Source organism: Triticum urartu, chromosome 7, assembly GCF_003073215.2.
Source record: "Triticum urartu cultivar G1812 chromosome 7, Tu2.1, whole genome shotgun sequence".
Lineage (NCBI taxonomy): Eukaryota > Viridiplantae > Streptophyta > Magnoliopsida > Poales > Poaceae > Triticum > Triticum urartu.
The window spans coordinates 522,262,303-522,278,214 of NC_053028.1; positions in this window are offsets into that span (position 1 = coordinate 522,262,303).

Here is a 15,912-nt window from a genome sequence, read left to right on the forward strand (position 1 = left end):
AGTATTTATACTTGGGAAGATATTGCCCGAGTATTTGTCAGAACATTCGAAGGTACTTGCAAACGGCCGGCAGGGCTGACCGAATTACAGTGTTGCGTTCAGAAACCGAATGAGTCTTTGAGGGATTATATCCAGTGATGGATCACATTGCATCACACGGTGGAGAATTTGTCTTATCATCAGGCAATTTGTGCCTTTAAAGAAGGCGTCAAGTATCAGGAGTTGAATATGAAATTCGGTCGGACAGGAGATATGACTCTGACTCGGATGATGGAAATTGCCACCAAATACGCCAACGGTGAAGAAGAAGACCGACTCCGGAGTGGCAAGCACAAAACAGTCGCCCATGAAACTGGAGGAGGAAACTCCAGTCGGAAGTAGAAGCGCAAAGCCGAGCCAGCTGCTCCTGGTGAAGCCTTAGCCGTGACTCAAGGAAAGTTCAAGGGGAAGCCAAGGGACCGTGGAACCCCAAGAAAGTAAAAGATCAAGATGGAAATGATGTGCTGGATTTGCCATGCCACATCCACACCAAAAAAGATGAAGAGGGTAATTTCATTTACCCGAAGCATACCACTCGGCAGTGTCGACTCCTAATCCAACAATTTCGAGAGAAACTGCCCAAGGAAAAGGAGAAAGAAGCAGACAAGGTTGAGGATGAGGAAGAGGATGACGATGGTTACCCCCATGTGAATTCCACTCTAATGATTTTCGCTGACGTTGAGAGTAAAAGTCGATTGAAAGTCATCAACAGAGAAGTGAACATGGTCGCTCCGGTGACACCCAGTTACTTGAAGTGGTCCCAGACTGCCATTACATTCGACCAGTCCGATCACCCAGCGCACATAGCCACCCCCGGGAGGCAAGCGTTGGTGGTCGACCTAGTAGTCGAAGGCACCCGACTGACTAAAGTCCTGATGGATGGTGGCAGTGGCCTGAATATACCGTATGCAGAGACGTTGAAAGGAATGGGCATTCTGATGTGCAGACTCAGTGAAAGTAATATGAGTTTCCATGGGGTCATTCCCGACAAGAAGGCTGCATCACTCGGCCAGATTGCTCTTGACGTAGTTTTCGGTGATTCCAAGAATTACCGCAGAGAAAAGTTGACGTTTGAGGTTGTGGATTTCCAGAGTGCCTATCATGCTATTCTGGGCAGGCCGGCTTATGCACGCTTTATGGCTCGACCATGTTACGTGTACCTCAAATTGAAGATGCCTCGTCCCAAAGGGGTGATCGCTATCACTGGTAGTCGGAAGAAGGCGGAAGAGTGCTTCCAAAAGGGCTCAAAGATCGCCAATGCACAGATGGCCGTAGTATAATTGCAAGAAAAATATCAAAAAATGCAGATCCGAGTGATTTGTTGCAAGCCAAGAAGCCCGCCACGGATTCAGCATTCCAGTCGTTTGGCGAAACAAAGTCGATTCACATTCACCCGACGGATCCCAATGCTGCTCCGACTCACATTTCAACGACACTCGAGTCCAAATAGGAAGAAGCACTCACCCAGTTCCTCCGTGAGAACTGGGACATCTTTGCATGGAAACCTTCAGACATGCCAGGTGTTCCCAGGGGACTAGCTGAGCACCGTTTGTGAGTCGACCCAAAAGTGAAACCAGTCAAAGAACATCTTCGACGGTCTGCCGTACAGAAGAGGAAGGCAATCGGTGAAGCGGTGGCTCGGCTTTCAGCAGCTGAGTTTATTCATGAGATTTACCACTCCGAGTGGTTACTAATGTTGTCATGGTCCGAAGAAGGACGACTCTCTTCGCATGTGCATCGACTTCAAACATATCAATCGGGCTTGCCCGAAAGATCACTTTCCTCTCCCTCGCATCGACCAGATAGTTGACTCGACTGCGGGGTGCGAGTGTTTGTCCTTTTTGGACGCCTACTACGGGTACCACCAGATCCGTCTGTATGGACCCGACGAGATAAAAACAGCTTTCATCACCCCATTTGGATGCTTCTGTTATGTCACTATGCCATTCAGCTTGAAGAACGCTGGAGCCACATTCATGCGGATGATTCAGAAGTGCCTGCTCACTCCGATCAGTCGAAATGTGGAAGCATACATGGATGACATTGTGGTCAAGTCACGTAAAGGTTCCGACCTACTGGCTGACCTTGCTGAAACCTTTGCCAACCTCAGAAGGTATGATATCAAGCTTAATCCATCAAAGTGCACGTTTGGAGTTCCAGGAAAATTACTCGGTTCTCTCATTTCCGAACGAGGGATCGATGCTAACCCAGAGAAAGTGGGTGCCATACTCCGGATGAAATGCCCTGTGCATGTGCACGATGTCCAGAAGCTTACTGGTTGTTTGGCCGCCCTAAGTCGATTCATTTCTCGCCTCGGTGAAAAGGCATTGCCTCTTTACCGACTGATGAAGAAATCAGATAAGTTCGAGTGGACTCCTGAAGCTGTTGCTGCATTTGCAGAGCTAAAAGCCCTGCTTTCCACCCAGCCGGTGCTTGCTGCCCCAATCAGCAAAGAGCCTTTACTGCTTTATATAGCAGCCACTGGACAAGTCGTCAGTACAGTACTTATGGTCGAGCGGGAAGAAGAGGGAAAAGCCTATAAAGTTCAGCACCCAATTTATTATATTTTTGAAGTTCTGACTCCGTCAAAGTAGAGATATCCACACTATCAGAAGCTCGTTTATGGGATTTACATGACCACGAATAAGGTTGCACACTATTTCTCTGTCTGTTACAGTCGTCAGCGACGCTCCGTTGTCAGAGATTCTGCACAACAGAGATGCAACTGGTCGAGTGGCAAAATGGGCGATTGAACTCCTTCCCTTAGATATCAAGTTTGAGGCAAAGAAAGCTATTAAGTCCCAAGCAATAACAGATTTCCTCGCCGAGTGGATTGAACAACAAGTGCCGACTCAAGTTCACTCGGAGCACTGGACCATGTTCTTTGATGGATCCAAAATGCTGAATGGTTCCGGTACTGGGGTGGTTCTGGTATCCCCCTGAGGAGACAAGCTCAGATATGTCCTCCAGATTCACTTTGATTCCTCCAATAATGAAGCTGAATATGAAGCACTCCTGTATGGGTTGCGTATGGCCATCTCACTCGGCGTCCATCGCCTCATGGTCTACGGCGACTCAGATTTGGTAGTCAATCAAGTGATGAAGGAGTGGGACGTCAGAAGCCCAGCCATGACTGGTTACTGCAACGCGGTGAGGAAGTTGGAAAAGAAGTTTGAGGGGTTAGAGCTCCATCACATACCCCAACTGAAAAATCAAGCAGCCGATGACTTGGCAAAGATAGGTTCCAAGGGAGAAGCCATTCCCAGCAATGTGTTTTTGGAGCATATTCACACACCGACAGTTCAGGAAGATCCTTTTACTGAAGAGCCCCCGCAACCTAGGAGCGCCACAGATCCGACTGAAGTCGAGGTCCCAGCCGTGGTCGACCTGATCATGGAGGTTCTGGCCATTACTCCCGACTGGACAGTGCCGTACATTGCGTACATCCTTAGGAAAGAACTCCTAGAGGATCAGGAAGAGGCTCGACAGATCGTCCGTCGATCCAAGGCCTTTACTGTGATAAGAGGACAACTGTTCAGGGAAAGCGTGACTGGAGTCGGTCAGAAATGCATAATGCCAGAAGAAGGTCGAATGATCCTCAACGACATCCACTCGGGAACCTGTGGTCACCATGTGTCCTCTCGGGCCATCGTGGCTAAAGCATACCCAGCCGGATTCTATTGGCCATGAGCAAATGAAATGGCGAAAGATATAGTCGACAGATGTGAAGGCTGCCAGTTTTACTCTGACATGTCTCACAAGCCAGCGTCAGCCCTGAAGACCATTCCCCTCGTCTGGCCCTTTGCTGTTTGGGGATTGGATATGGTTGGACCACTGAGAACTGGTAGGAGTGGATTCACTCATGTGCTCGTAGCACTCGACAAGTTTACCAAATGGATCGAAGCTAAACCTATCAAGAACCTTGAAGCCAGCACCGCTGTCAGTTTTATCAGAGAATTGACATTCAGATATGGAGTTCCACACAACATCATCATGGACAACGGGTCAAACTTCGATTCTAATGAGTTTAGAGCTTTCTGCGCTTCTCAAGGCACACGAGTCGACTATGATTTAGTCGCTCACCCGTAGTCGAACGGACAAGCAGAAAGAGCCAATGGCCTAATTCTCAAATGATTGAAACCTCGACTGATGCGTGATCTCAAACACGCAGCAGGCGCTTGGGTCGATGAACTTCCGTCAGTTCTGTGGGGTTTGAGGACAACTCCCAATCGGTCGACCGGACAAACTCCTTTCTTCTTGGTCTATGGAGCCGAAGCTGTTCTGCCGAGTGACCTGCTCCACAATGCACCCCGAGTCGAGCTCTTCTCCAAAGAAGAAGCAGAGCAGGCCCGACAGGATTCAGTCGATCTCTTAGAGGAGGAAAGAGAGATGGCCTTGATCCGGTCGACCATTTATCAGCAAGACTTGCGTCGATTCCACGCCAGGAACGTGAGGGGCCGAACCTTTCAAGAGGGAGACCTGGTTCTTCGAGTGGATCAACAGAAACCACACAAGCTCGCCCCAGCTTGGGAAGGCCCCTTTATCATCACCAAAGTTCTCCACAATGGAGCATACCATCTTTACAGTGTTGAGCATCAGAAGGACAAGCCACGGGCCTGGAACGCGGAGCTGCTCCACCCCTTTTATACTTAAGCACCCGTTCGAAAAAAATGTAATAAGAAGTACCTTTGTAATTTGTCTGTCTAAGACAAGAGCTTTTCAGTCTTCTCGCACGATTGTTGTTGTTTTTATTTACCTCCGAAATCCCCCAGTGGGTAGGCTTAGTCACGAATCCATTTCGCCTAAGTTCGAAAGAGAATCCTACCGAGTGATGAGCAAGCCTCTCACTCGGGAGGCTTAGCCGCGAATCCGTTTCGCCTAAGCTCGAAAGAAAATCCTACCGAGTGGTGAGCAATCCTCCCACTCGGGGGCTTAGCTACAGTCCGGCACTCGCCAAAGTTCTCCCACTCGGAGGCTTAGCTGCAGTCTAGTACTCGCCTAAGTTTGTAAAATCCTACCGAGTGGTGAGCAATCCTCCCACTCGGGGGCTTAGCTGCAGTCCGGCACTCGCCAAAGTTCTCCCACTTGGAGGCTTAGCTGCAGCCCAGTACTCGCCTATGTTTGTAAAATCCTACCGAGTGGTGAGCAATCCTCCCACTCAGAGGTTTAGCTGTAGTCCGACACTCACCTACGTTCTCCCACTCGGAGGCTTAGCTACAGTCCAGTACTCGCCTAAGCTTGTAAAATCCTACCGAGTGGTGAGCAATCCTCCCACTCGGGGGCTTAGTTGCAGTCCGTCACTCGCCTAAGTTCTCCCACTCGGAGGCTTAGCTGCAGTCCAGTACTCGCCTAAGTTTGTAAAATCCTACCGAGTGGGGAGCAATCCTCCCACTCGGGGGCTTAGCTGCAGTCCGTCACTCGCCTAAGTTCTCCCACTCGGAGGCTTAGCTGCAGTCCAGTACTCGCCTAAGTTTGTAAAATCCTACCGAGTGGAGCAATCCTCCCGCTTGGGGGCTTAGCTACAGTCCGGCACTCGCCTAAGTTCTCCCACTCGGGGGCTTAGCTGCAGTCCAGTACTCACCTAAGTATGAAAAATCCTACCAAGTGGAGAGCAACCCTCCCACTTGGGGGCTTAGCTGTAGTCCAATACTCGCCTAAGTTTGAAAAAATCTTACCGAGTGGAGAGCAACCCTCCCACTCGGGGGCTTAGCTGTAGTCTAGTACTCGCCTAAGTTCGAAACACACCCCATCCGCAAGGACAACGAGGTGCAGGTCAACTGCAACCTTCTCCTTCGGAGCTACGCCACAAGTACAATGTGCGCCCCATCCCTATCCGCAAGGACGATGAGGTGCAGGTCGACTACAACCTTCTCCTTCGGAGCTACGCCACAAGTACAATGTGCGCTCCATCTCTATCCGCAAGGACGACGAGGTGCAGGTCGACTGCAACCTTCTCCTTCGGGGCTACGCCAGAAGCACAATGTGCGCTCCATCCCTATCCGCAAGGACGACGAAGCGCAGGTCGACTAGAGTCACCACCTCAGAGCTACATCTCCAGCACAAAGATTATTCCGAGCAAAGAACAAAGTCCACTTGAAGGCAAAGCGCAAGCATATTCGGAAATAAACCAAATTTGGATAAAACCTAAAGTTCCAAGAAGAAAATCAAAAGTATTAGAGCATCAATCCCGAAGGAGTTTAACGGTTACAACAATCACTCGGCATTCCGAGGAAAATTTAAGGCAGATTCAAGTCTCATAATTTTGTTCACTCATCAGGAGGAGGGCTAGCAGGCTCGAAAAATACGTCCAAGTCGATCCCATCCGCGATCCGAGTGGCAGCAGCGATGAAAGTCTCCATGAAGGACTGGACGTCATGCCTTTTGGTGTTAGCGACCTTGATCGCCGCCAGCTTGTCTTCACGAGCTTCCTTGCAGTGGACTCGCACCAAGGACAACGCCACGTCAGCACCGCACCGGGCGGAGGACTTCTTGCATTCTTGCACTCGGTCAGGGATCTCGTTGAGTCAAGCCATCAGGGATCCCAGGTCATTTTGAAGCGTCACCCTTGGCCAAAGCAATGAGTCGACTCGTGAGACTGCCTCCTTCAGACGCGCGAGGTAGCTTGTGACGCTGGCGACACGAGACTCCAGTCGGAGCACGTTCATTGAAGTTTCGTCGCAAACTGGAGAAGCGATAGGGTCCAGACCCGTCTCGACCTTTCCAGTTTCCTCGTCAAAGTCTTGGCAGAATTCTGCAGTCAAAAAATTAGCGAGTCGACCGGACAAGATTCATTTGCAAACATCAACACAATCGGTTTAAAAGGAGTACCTTCCAGCATGAGATAGAGCTTCTTGGCAAGAGTCCTCAGATAAGCTTCCGTATCGTTCCTCTTGTGGACCACAGACTCCAGCTTTTCATTCAAGACAAGTTTGTCCTTCTTTAGACGACTCACTTCTCGGTTAGATTCATCGAGGCATGACTTCAACTTGTTCACCTCCCCTTCCAGCGCTCCGACTGAAGCCAGCTTCTGGTCTGCAAGGGAAGTTTTATCTTGGGCTTCCTTCTGCGTAGCGGCGAGGTCCGAGTCCTTCTTATCCAAAGCCAACTTCATTTTCTCTGCAAAAGAAGCAATCGGATCAGACAAGAGTTCGAAGAAATGTTTTAAAAAGACAGTCGACAGGCAGTTACCTTCCATTCCAGCAGCTTCATCTTGAGCTTTCTTCATATTCTGCTGGGCCAACTCCAAGTCGAGGTTGAGTTGCCTTTGCTTCTCCTCAAGTTCAGCAAACTTGGAAATGAGAGTACAAGACTTCTGCAGAAGGCAAAAGACGTGTCAATCGACAAGATCAAAGGTTGTTTACTTCTGAGTGGATAAAACTTAAAGAGTTCACTTAGACCCTAGCCGAATGCACGCAGTTAACTGCGGTCTCGGGGACTACACCCAGCGGGTGCACTTGGCATGCCCCCGCTGATTAATACCCAACTCGATCGGTCCGCCCGGATCAAGTAAAAAAAACTATTCAGACCCCGGCCGACTGCCAGCAGTCGACCGCGGTCTCGGGGACTACACCCAGTGGGTGCACTTGACGTGCCCCCACTGGTTCAGATCCCATTCGACCGGTCCGCCCGGGTCGAGTGGAAGAAAAGAAAGGAAAAAAGAACTCAGACCCCAGTCGACTGCCAGCAGTCGACTGCGGTCTCGGGGACTACACCCAGTGGGTGCACTTAGCGTGCCCCCACTGGTTCAGATCCTACTTGCTCAGACCAAGTGGAAGAGTGCAAATACCAAAGACAACAAAACACCCAGTGGGTGTACAGATTCGACACAACCAACAAGAGATTGTATGGAAGAGAATATTTCAGATAGCATATCCTGACAGAACAAGGTCAGTCGAAAGTTTACGTACCTGGACATTGGCCCAGAGAGCAGCGCTGGCGTCGTAAGCAGCCTGGCTATTCTCGTGCACCGTCTTCATCCGCTCCATCATCACATTAGCCTGACGGATGGCTTCCACAGCCGCATCCGACTAGTTTTTCGGGACAGGGTAGCTGGTGAAGAAGAGGGCAGACGACCAAGGTGCAGTAGCTTGGACCTCCGGGGCGTGAGATGGGACAACAGAAGGAATCACCGGTACAGTCGACGGTGCGGGGAGCTCACTCGACAAGGGTACAACGAAAGTTACAGAGGCCCCGCCCGCGTCTTCAGATTGATGGACGGTTGGTGTTGTCATTGGTCCCAGCTGAGACGCCTTGCCAGCTGCTACCTTTTTGCTCTTTCTGGGTTTAGGAGCCACATCTTCATCGTCATCTAGGAGATCGATGACGTTGGGTGGAGCTGCAGGGAAGATCACTCGACCCCAAATAAACCACTCAAATTCAATTTACCAAGTAATCAAGAACAAGATCATAAGAGTTTTTACCTGGGTTGGAGGTAACCGCGTCTTCCATCTACTCGTCTCGGTACTGGTAGGAAGAGGTTCCTGATGTAGCAGCACTGCAAACGTCCGCACTCAGTCGGTCACGTTCTGTTGCTCGAGTCGACAAAAAGAACAACTCAGATGATTACCCGGAGATGGTGGGGACGGTCACTTTGATCCTGGGTAAAGCCTTTGGCAGTTTGGAGGAGGTGTGTAACACCCCGGATGTAATTTACCTTATATGTATCCCAACTCTTGCTGTTTCTAGCACTAAGTTATTTTATTTCCTCATTGTCGGGTTTTTGTCTCCGTGTGTTTTGTCTTTGTCATGCATCTCATATCATGTCATTATGTGCATTGCATTTGCATACGTGTTCGTCTCATGCATCGGAGCATTTTCCCCGTTGTCCGTTTTGCATTCCGACGCTCCTATGTCACTCGGTGTCCCTTTCTACCTCTTTTCGTATGCGGGTGTTAAACGTTTTCGCATTGGACCGAGACTTGCCATGCGACCTTGGTTTACTACTGGTAGACCGCCTGTCAAGTTTCGTGCCATTTGGACTTCGTTTGATACTCCAACGGTTAACCGAGGGACCGAAAAGGCCTCGTGTGTGTTGCAGCCCAACACCTTTTCTTGCTGGCCCAAAAACCCCAAAACCTCTCCCATCGTCTAGAGCATTCGATCACGATCGCGTGGCCGCAAACCACACCTCATTCTAAGCTTCGTAGCTCCCTCTACCTATAAAAGAGCACCCCTCCCCGAAATCCCGGATCAGATCTAACCCTAACCTAGCTCCCCGCCTCCACTGCGCTGCCGGACAACGTCCGCTACCGCCGGACACGTCGCCCCGCCTCTCAGCGCGTGCCACGTGGCACCGCCGGCCTCCTCCGCCGCCAGGCCCACGCGGCCCAGCGCTGGCCCTCGGAGCCCATCCGGTCCGCCGCCACCAACCGCGCTCGACCCCGCAGCCCGGAAGCTTCGGCTGGAGTGCGCCGCCGCCTCCACTCATCTCCGGTGCCGCCGCCGCCCTGCAATGCCGGCCACTGGCGTCGCCCCGCACCGCCTGAGACCATTCGCCAGCGAGATCCCGTCGTCGACGAACCTCAAAGTCCGCACCCGGCGAGATCCCGATCGGATCTCAGATCTGGAAACCCTAATCACCTCGGTTGACTTTCTCCCCTCTCTCCATAATTTTTATGTGATTTTCCTCATGCCATAACTCTACATCCGTAGCTCCGATTCGTGCGTGTAGCATATGAAAATGTTCGTCTCGACGAGTACATCATTTCATCTCATTGCATCATTTTCATTTGAGCTCACGTTGATGCCCGAAATGATGTTGGAAGAGGGCTATGTGATGAATTTGTTAGATCTGTTTCAGCAAATAGCTTTTTGTCATTTTTGCCATGTTTAATGTGTGCATGCTATAATCCTGAGCTCTACATGTGTTTTGTTATATGCCATGCCATCTTTATAGAGGTGCTTGCCATGTATTTCTGTGATATTTGTGGTGACTAGCACAAGCTTGCAAAGTAGCGTAATCGGTAATGCTGATTTCAGGGACTTAGAATTTCACCAAGTCCTTGTTCTGTTTTTGTTGTTATGCCATATGTTCATGTTGTTTCCTAGTGATACGTGCCTCTTTTGAGGATGATCAGTAAGGATGTTTTGTTTACATTGTGGTTCTCTATCCATCCATGTATTTGTTTGCATTTATGGAGCAACCTAGCTTGAGTCAATCGAGCTCTACTTTTGCTCTAAAATAATCCTGGCAGATTGTTGATATGTTTAGCGATTTTGCCGAGGATGTTGCTATTGATCCATGCATGCTATATTGTTGTTGTTTCCATGTCTAGCTTCTATGCCATGTATTATTGATGGGTGTATGCTTAGTTGGTCATGCCATGCTCTGTAGTGAGTGCATCGAGCTCGTAAACATGCCTACTTGCCAAATCTGTTTGCATGCTCCAATTTTTCACCAAGTCTGTATCTGTTTATGATTTTGCCATGTTCACATGCTTGCAATGGTATTTTCTGATCCCTTTTGTCTCAAGGTCACTAAGGGACCTTTGTTAAGTGCTTTGAGTAGCTTCATGCCATGCCTTGCTTTGCCATGTTAAGTTCCTGTAGCATGTAGTTTTCATGCTCTAAAGTGAGCTTCCTGATGATAAAATCCAGACTTGTGTTAATTTCACTTAGTTTGAAACCTGTTATCATTTGCTCTTTTGCCATGCTTGTTTGAACCTGTTAATGGAAGAATTAGCCGTAGCTCAGTGTTCAACTTTTGTCAAGATTCATGAGTGGATCCATGCCATGTATCTTGTTGTCATGTTTGAGTGCTGTAGCATATTTATCTTGATGCATTTAGTTGGTCACTTGCTGATTATCGCAGACCGGTGCCATATTTGTTTTGCTTGCCATTTCCAATCCGTGCATCCGATTCCGGTGATCTTTATATCGATTTCAACCGAAATCACCTCATCTTTCCAGTGGCACTCTTGGATTTCCAAGTTGAGGCCAGGTTCAATCATTCCTTGTCAAATCTTGCATATGCATCACATACCGCATCCCGCATATCATACCATATTTGCATCTGTTGTTTGAGCATTGCACGTGGTTGCTTGTGTTCCTTTTTTCTTGTTGTTCTTGTTTGGGTAGAGACGGCAGACGAGTTCATGAACGAGGAGCCTGTTGAGTTCTCTTACGAGGATCAAGTCAACTCTGAGAACTTTGCAGGCAAGATGACCATACCCTCAAAATCACTTCTATCTTTGCTTGCTAGATGCTCGCTCTTTTGCTATGCCTATGCTACGATACCTACCGCTTGCTTACCATGCCTCCCATATTGCCATGTCAAACCTCTAACCCACCATGTCCTAGCAAACCGTTGTTTGGCTATGTTACCGCTTTGCTTAGCCCCTCTTATAGCGTTGCTAGTTGCAGGTGAAGATTGGAGATCGTTCCTTGTTGGAACATTGTCTATTGTTGGGATATCACCATATTATCTTGTTTATCTTCATGCATCTATATACTTGGTAAAGGGTGGAAGGCTCGGCCTTTTGCCTAGTGTTTTGTTCCACTCTTGCCGCCCTAGTTTCCGTCATGTCGGTGTTATGTTCCCGGATTTTGCGTTCCTTACACGGTTGGGTTATAATGGGAACCGCTTGAGAGTTCACCTTGAATAAAACTCCTCCAGCAATGCCCAACCTTGGTTTTACCATTTGCCACCTAGCCTCTTTTTCCCTTGGGTTTCCGGAGCCCAAGGGTCATCTTTATTTAACCCCCCCGGGCCAGTGCTCCCCTGAGTGTTGGTCCAAACTAGAACCCCTTGCAGCGCCACCTCGGGGAAACTTGAGGGCTGGTTTTAGTTGTACGGATTGCTTATCTGAGTGTGCCCTGAGAACGAGATATGTGTAGCTCCTATCGGGATTTATTGGCACATTCGGGCGGTGTTGCTGGACTTGTTTTACCATTGTCGAGGATGTCTTGTAAGCGGGATGCCGAGTCTGATCGGATTGTCTTGGGAGAAGGAATATCCTTCGTTGACCGTGAGAGCTTGTGATGGGCTAAGTTGGGACTCCCCTGCAGGGATTTGAACTTTCGAAAGCCGTGCCCGCGGTTATGGGCAGATGGGAATTTGTTAATGTCCGGTTGCAGATAACCTGAAACTTAACTTAATTAAAATGAATCAACCGCGTGTGTAACCGTGATGGTCTCTTCTCGGCGGAGTCCAGGAAGTGAACACGGTGTTGGAGTAATGCTTGACGTAGGTTGTTCTAGGATCACTTCTCGATCATAGTTGTTCGTCCGTGCTTTGCCTTCTCTTCTCTCTCTCTTTTGCGAATAGGTTAGCCACCATATATGCTAGTCGCTTGCTGCAGCTCCACATCATACCTTTGCCTTACCTATAAGCTTAAATAGTCTTGATCGCGAGGGTGTGAGATTGCTGAGTCCCCGTGACTCACAGTTTACTTCCAAAACCAGATGCAGGGACCGATGATACCGTTCCAGATGACATGACCGAGCTCAAGTGGGAGTTCGATGAAGACTCTCGCCGTTACTACGTGTCTTTCCAAGATGATCAGTAGTGGTGCCCAGTTGGGGCGATCGGGGACTTTGTCGCATGTCGGGGTTGATCTTTATTTTGGTACCGTAGTCGGACCATGAGTGTATTGGATGATTGTAATGTTATTCATGTATTTGTGTGACGTGGCGAGTGTAAGCCAACTATATATCTTTTCCCCTTTATTTATTTACATGGGTTGTTGTGAAGATTACCTTACTTGCGACATTTCTTTCAATGCGGTTATGCCTCTAAGTCGTGCTTCGACACGTAGGAGATATAGCCGCATCGAGGGCATTACAAGTTGGTAATCAGAGCCTTCCCCGACCTTAGGAGCCGCCTGCTTGATCGAATCGTTGGCGTTGTTGAGTCTAGAAAAATGTTTTGAGTCATTTAGGAATTATATATCGGAGAGTTAGGAATTCTTTTTACTCCCCAGTCCCTTCATCGCTCTGGTGAGGCATCCTGATGTAGAGTTTTGACGCTTCTCTTCTCAAATTTCACTAAAACAAAATTTAGGATCACGCGGGTATCTTGGAATCGTTCCGATGGTTTTGTGATGAGAACATTGTTCTTGGTGCCTCCTGTCATTTAGGGGTTGTGGCAGTGTCCCGGGGAGTTGAGCTCCGAGGTGTTGTCGTCACAATTTTATCGTTGAGATTCTGGAATACCTGAGTTTCGCCGACATCGAAAATCTCTTTTATGCAGTTGTTGGTGAGATAACCTCGACGCCACCCAGTACTGGGCGGGAGTTCGGGAGTATTGCCATAACTTGTATAACGGATGCTTTTCGAAGGTTGAGGTAAATGATTTCCGAAGGTTTCTTGGTTATGTGTTGAAGGATGGATACAGCTAGATGTAGGATTTGCTAGATTTGGGTGAGATATTATGCTTCCCCTTTATCCCCAACACCTGATTGCATAACCGGAAAGGTTCGGGAGTTTCATAGGTGGGAATTCTTGTAGCTCTAGTTCTTCTTCCGCGGATATTTGGTTTGGGATTGGATAATCCTCACCAAGTATTTGCTCTTGTCCGTACCTTGTTGTTTTTCTTCTACCTCAATTCTAAGTGGCTTCTCAATTTATGGAAATGTGACCATTTCGATTGGAATGCATTCGTTCATTTTGTTTGGATGTGAAGACTTTATGTTGCAATTTCAACCTGTTGGGTTCAGCTTAATATTTGTCTGTCAAGATGCTAACGGATGTCACCATATTCAGGATGGCTCCTCCAATGCGCACGACTCTGAATCCTGATCCGCCACCACAACCTCCACCTCCGGAGGCATGGCAAGCTGTGATGGCCGCTACCAATGCAAACGCGCAGCTGATCATGCTAGTTCTTCAAGAGCGCAACCAAGGGAACCAGGGCCATGACAACAATCAGAATTAGTTTGCTACACTCACCCAGTTCCTTGCTAGCCAGCCAAAGACCTTCAGCAATTGTGTTGAGGCAACAGACACTGATGATTGGCTCGTGGACATATGCAAGCATTTTGAGTGCAGTAACGTCAGGCCTGAGGACTTTGTCAAGTTCGCCTCCTTCCAACTCAAAGACCAAGCTGCAGAATGGTTTCAGCAGTACAAAGATTCCAGAGGAGGCCGTGTGATTACCTGGGATGAATTCCGTCAAGACTTCAAAGCTCAACATATTCCTCAGAGTGTGGTTGAAAGCAAGTGTGAGGAATTCCGCAACCTGAAGCAAGGCACTATGTCTGTTTACCAGTACAACATCATGTTCCAGAAGCTCGCCCGTTTTGCTAAGCAAGACGTCCCTGACAAGAAGAGCATGATATACCAATTCAAGGGTGGTCTCAGAGAAGAACTCCAGCTAGCTCTCGTCCTCTTTAAGCCCAAGAAGTACGATGAGTTTTACAACATGGCAATGAAGCAAGAGACTGCTCAACTGAAGTGCGACGCTTCCAAGAAGCGAGTCAGAGATGCAACTCCTTCTTCCTCAACTCAAGTGGCTAAGCAGCAAAAGTATTGGCTTCCTCCTCCTCCGTTCCGTCAGCCTTATCAGCAGAAGAGCAAAGGTGGCAGTGGATCTTCCCACCCACCCAACCCTGGCTTTCAGAACAAGACTTCGTCTCAAGCTCCAAGATCAAGTGCTCCGTATCACCGTCCGCTCTCGGAGGTCATGTGCAACAAGTGCCAACAGAAGGGTCACTATGCCAACAAATGCTTCAATCAGAGGCGTCTCCCTCCTCCTCCTCTGTGAGATCGGCAAGTACAGCTGTGGTCAAGCATAACCCCAAGTACGCCAAGGTCAACATGGTGAATGCAACTCAGGAAGAGGACTCGTCAGATGTCATCATGGGTAACCTTCCTGTTAACGATATTCCTACAAGAGTTCTTTTTGACGCTGGTGCATCGCATTGTTTCATCTCGAGACCTTTTGCATCTGAGCATGATTTTGTTACTCAGGTGTTGCCGAAACCGTTGGCTATTGTCTCTCCGGCCCGTCAAATGACTTCTCGAGTATGCGTTCCTGATTTTTCAATCACATTGGGTGACTATAAGTTCTTGTCTTCTCCAAATGTTCTTGGTGACTCGGATATTGATCTTATTCTCGGAATGGATTTGCTGTCTAAGCACAAGGCTCAACTTGATTGTGCTGCCAGACAGATTGAATTGACTCATTCATCTGAGGATGTAATTGTCTTTGCCGCAAGGGATGATATCATTCGTCTGTTTTCTCTCAATGAGAAGGGTGAACTGGATGCCATCTCTTAAATTCCGGTCGTTTGCGAATATCAAGACGTCTTTCTAGAAGAGCTTCCAGGAATGCCTCCGCTCCGGCCAGTTGAATTTGTCATCGATCTTGAGCCTGGCACGGAACCTGTTTGCAAATGTCCTTACAAGCTTGGACCTGAAGAGTTGAAGGAGCTGAAGAAGCAACTCGATATTCAAGAGCGAATGAGTGTCATCCGACCTAGTTCTTCTCCGTGGGGTTGTGGAGTTCTTTTTATGAAGAAGAAGGATGGAACAGACCGACTTTGTGTTGACTACCGTCCATTGAACAAGAGGACTATAAAGAACAAGTACCCACTTCCCAACATCAACGAGTTGTTTGAACAACTCAAAGGTGCTCAAGTATTCTCCAAGCTTGATCTCCGTATGGGCTATCACCAGATTCGAATTCATGAGCAAGATATCCCCAAGACAGCATTCAGAACAAGCTATGGTTCATATGAATACACTGTCATGTCTTTTGGCCTCGTCAACGCTCCTCCGACATTCTCTCACATGATGAATTTCATCTTCAACCCTTACATAAATGACTTCGTCTTGGTCTACCTCGATGACATTTTGGTCTTTTCCAAGAACAAGGAGGATCATGCCAAGCACTTGCGTTTGGTGCTGGATAAGCTCAGAGAACATTAGTTCTAT